General features: G+C 41.5%; 1 pseudogene across 1 annotated transcript; it reads right to left on the minus strand.

Moving 5' to 3' along the window:
• Window positions 1-2,993: 2,993 nt before the first annotated feature.
• On the minus strand, window positions 2,994-4,389 carry LOC101562984 (annotated as a pseudogene). Its single transcript, XR_192888.2, has one exon. The product of XR_192888.2 is annotated as a dnaJ homolog subfamily B member 6-like (transcript).
• Window positions 4,390-4,594: the final 205 nt, after the last annotated feature.

The raw sequence follows: 4,594 nt of genomic DNA on the forward strand, positions 1-4,594 counted from the left end.
ATTATGGCACTGGAGCGCCCATTTAAACTTTTTCCAGTGGGCTGTTTATATTTGTTTCCCACATGTGTGATCATGCTGCTTCTAGTGTCATTTTCTGTCTGCTTATTTTCCCTGAGCTTTGAAATGCATGTTGGATCTGTGGATTCATCCTTTTCATCAATGCTGGAAACATTTTGGCTACTATTTTGAAATATTTTTTGTTTTGCTTCTTCATTTTTCTTTTGGAGAGTTAAATTACATAATTGATAATGAACAGAGATTTACTTTGGCTCAAGCCCATGAGAACAGTGCCAGGATTCAGTGAGGGCCTCGTGTTTCTCATATCATGTTGAGAAGCAGAAAAGCAAGTGGATACATAAAAATGAAGATAAAGCCTAAGGACTGAGCTTGCTTTCTAACCGTGGGCTCCTGGGATGACTGAGTCAGTCCTGTAAAAACTCATCATTTCTTTGAGAAAAGCTTTGATCCCTTCATGACCTAATCACCTCTTGGAGCCCCTGACATATTACATTAGGGAACAAATTTCAGCATGAGTTTTGGAGAGGACAAATTACATCTAACTCACAGCAACATCCACTAGGATACTGCAAATGCATAATTAAATAGGTGTGTCGGAGAAATTTCTCAAGATGCAGGAAACACATGAGAATCATGACATGGAGATAGTCCCTTAAGCCTGAAGCCCACCCAGGGAGTGAACATAGGTGGAAAAGAGATGCCCCATCCCGGGCTCTCTTCTGCTTAAGAGAGGAGAAATGGGGAGGAGGAGGAGGATGAGGAGGGACCAGGAAAGAATTAAAAAGGCAATGGCTGGTGAGATGGGCGAGGACCAGGAGAGACTGGTGTGCATTGGCATTCACACCCATGTCTGCTTCCTCCCCAAATTGCTCCACTGACTGATTTTTTGTTTTTCAGTGTTGTTGGTGAAACGCAGGATTCACACATGCAAAGCACTTGCTTTAGCACCAAGTTACAGTCTCAGATCTGTCACCTACTTAAACACTGCAAAGACTTTCTTTCATGTCTAGCTCCCTCTATTAGACCATGGACTACTTGGTGTCCACAGGTTTGACACAGACCCTGGCATTCTTTCTATGCAGTTGTACCATCTCTGGTATTCTCTTGGGCAAATTTACATATACTTCATCCAATTTTTCAGTGGCTTAAGGGTGTAAGTTAAGTCTATATTCAGTTATGGCATCCCAGATAGAAGTGAAAATTCTCATCTAAACTTTTATGTGAACTTTTTTCTTCTAGGGGTAAAGTACTTGCATTCTTTCCTTTTAGCTAAATTCTGCTCATTTAAAAAATAAATTATGGTTTAAAATGATGTTGGGTTTACAGAAGACGTAAGGCTTAGTGATTCCTACAGTCTCCCCATTCCTACATATGTACAGCGTCCTCCACATCATCAATATCTTAGACCAAGTGTTATTTGTTACAGCTGATCAACTTGTGCTGACATGACATTGTTACCCAAAGCTTGTAGCTTACATTAGGGTTTGCTCTTGGTGGTGTGCTTGCTATCAGTTTGAACAAATACATAATGACATGTATCTTTTTTTTTTTTTTTTTTTTTTTTTCCAGAACTGGGGATTGAACTCAGGCCCTTGTGCTTGCCAGGGAAGCGTTTATTCCACTGAGCCATCTCCCGGCCCCACATATATCTATTATCACAGTATTATCTATAGTATTTCCTTCTACCATAAAAATCTCTGTCTTTCTCTCTTCTCACTCACCCTGGAAACCATAAACCTTTTTTTTTTTTAATGGAACCGGGGAATGAACTCAGGCCCTTGTGCTTGCCAGGGAAGCGCTTATTCCACTGAGCCATCTCCCCGGCCCCATAAATCTTTTTTGTCTTCATAGTTTTGCTTTACCCAGGATGCCATCTAGTTGGAAATATACAATACATAGCGTTTTCAGATGTACCCCTTTCACTTAGCAATATGTATTTAAGTTTCCTTCATATTTGATGCCTTAACAGCTCATTTATTTTGAGCACTGAATATAATTCTAGTATTTAGATGTATCAGCTTATCCATTTATCTGTTGAAAGGTATCTGGGTTACCTTCAACTTTTGGCAACTATGAGCAAAACTGCTATGAACACCCGCACACAGAGTTTTGTGCAGACCAAATTCTGTGTCCTACGGGTAACGCCAAGGGTCATAATTGCTGGATTGTGTGGTGAAGCTGTATTTAGTTTGTTCTGTAAGCAGCTGTCAAGCTGTCTTCTACGGTGGCATTCCCACCATTTGCGTTCCCACCAGCAGTGAAAAAGAGTTCCTGGTTCTGCACACCCTTGCCAACATTTGTCAGCATTCTTAATCTGGCTATTCAAACAAGTGTGTGGTGGTAGCTCATTGCTTTCAGGACTTAAAACAACTAAGTAATTTTTAAAAACCAGACATACAGAAACCAGTATGATAAATCACTGTATATACAATTATAAAGTTGAACATAAGTAATTTGCCTCAAATCTTTTATTTCCAAGTAATAATTAAATTGCATATATAGCAAATAGATTTCTTATCTGTGGTAGTAAATCTTCACAATGATCCCTTCAATGTTCAGAAGAATCTTGATTTAGTAGGGCTGGTGGAATAGCTTAACATATCCCCTGGCAGGGCATTTTTTGGCCCCGCCCCTGGGGTGTGCAGAGATGGCAATTGAGATCAGGCATGATGGTGCATGCCTGTAATCCCAGCTCTTGGGAGGCTGTAAACAGGCGAATCACTATGAGTCCAATGTAGAAGTGAGACCCTGAACACCCTGTAGGCCCTTCCCTACAATACAAAACAAACAAACCAACCAAACGTGATTTCGGTCTAATGAGTGAATTGTATGAAGTGGTAGGTGAGTCATACTGTTGTATTGAGAGAGGTCGGCCAGTTAGGTGCTCTGCTCAGGTCATGCGGCAGGTCAGCTGGCTGCAGAGCAGGAGCCAATACTCACTGCACTGCCCCGTGTCTTGTTTTTTTTTTTTTTTTTAAAGCAAATGACAGAGACCCAGTTTACCAGCTTTTATAAACCTAAGCTTAACATTACACATTTAAACAATTGTCAAAACTTTACTAAGTTGCCAGCATCCATGCACAACTAGAAAACATCCTTAAATTTGTATTGAACCAGAAATGTATTACCATTAATGCACATCTTTCATTACTAAATACTGAAAAAAAATGGAAACTGTTTCTGTGGAGGGCACATCCTGGCAATGTTAGCTTCACAGCAGGCGGACGCTACTTGGCTCACGTTTCAAACACAATGGAAAGCAGATCCATGCTGGTGTTAGAGTACAGTCTTGTCCTAGCACTACTCAAGAGTCAAGGCTTACCTTGGATCACATTTAATAAAAAGCAAAGTGCATACAGAGATTACAACAATTTTAAAGATGACAAAATGGTCCTACTGTGTGGTCCCAACAATAAACTCAAAAGTCTATGACAAAGAGGGGCTCCGATGAGCTGTTTATAAATACTTTAGATTAGGTACAGTTATACTGAAAGTTGAGTTCGTCTGAAATCTTCAAAAAAAATGTTCCTGTTAATCCTCAAATGGTGCTTGTTATAGTTTAACATTTCTGTTAAATGCATGCATTGAATTACTTGTTATCCAAGCGTAGCAGCTGCTCCTTACCATTTATTGTTAAGGACTTTAACTGTCCATCTTCTTCAACTTCTGCTCTTTCTTGACCATTCTCAACAATTCCATCCCACTGCCGCCAAATGATGTGGACGAAAATGAAGTGAGGCCCCCATGACCTAGGGATCCAAATGAAGTAAATCCTGTATCAAACGAAGAAAATCCACCTCCAAAGGATGGAAATCCACTGAAAGTGGAGAAAAAAGAGCCTGTACCACGGCTTCTGCTTCCTCGGGGACCCCTTCGGTTCCCAAAAATGTCTTCAAATGGATCTTCATTACCAAAGAAGTCAAAGGAAAATGGATCCCTTCCACCAAAAAATTCCCTGAAGACATCTTCTGGGTTCCGGAATGTGAACCCAAACTCAAATGGACTGTCAAAGTGACGTCCACCTCCTGCACCACCATTTAATCCTTCTTTGCCATATTTGTCATAGATGTCCCGTTTTTAGCATCTGATAACACCTCATATGCCTCAGCCACTTGTTTGAATTTTCGCTCAGCTTCTTTATTCTCAGGATTTTTATCTGGGTGCCACTGTAGTGCCAGTTTCCGGTATGCTTTCTTGATGTCCTCGGGGGAGGCGTACTTCTGCACGCCTAGAACTTCATAGTAATCCACCATGTTTGAACAGTGCCGGGACAAGTCCGAGGACGCGGACGACCGGCGGCGAAAAGGAGGAGGTGTGCGGCCGGCCCCTCGCGGCTCCGGGACGGTAGGCTGGTGGTGACTGCGGCGGCTCCTTGCGCTTTCCTTTCTCCCGTCTCTTGTAATCACGGAAAAGCATAACACAGTCAGCTCAAGTACAGATTCTCTGTCCTTGCTCTGCAGGCCCTGTTCCTCAGTTCTTACTCCTAGGCAAATAAGACTCAAGTTTATATCCTCCTGGTCCATTTTTAAACACCTTTACCTTAATTCACACATAGTAACAAACCCTAGGTAGTATT

This window comes from Octodon degus, unplaced genomic scaffold (assembly GCF_000260255.1).
Source record: "Octodon degus isolate 3935 unplaced genomic scaffold, OctDeg1.0 scaffold00266, whole genome shotgun sequence".
Taxonomy (NCBI): domain Eukaryota; kingdom Metazoa; phylum Chordata; class Mammalia; order Rodentia; family Octodontidae; genus Octodon; species Octodon degus.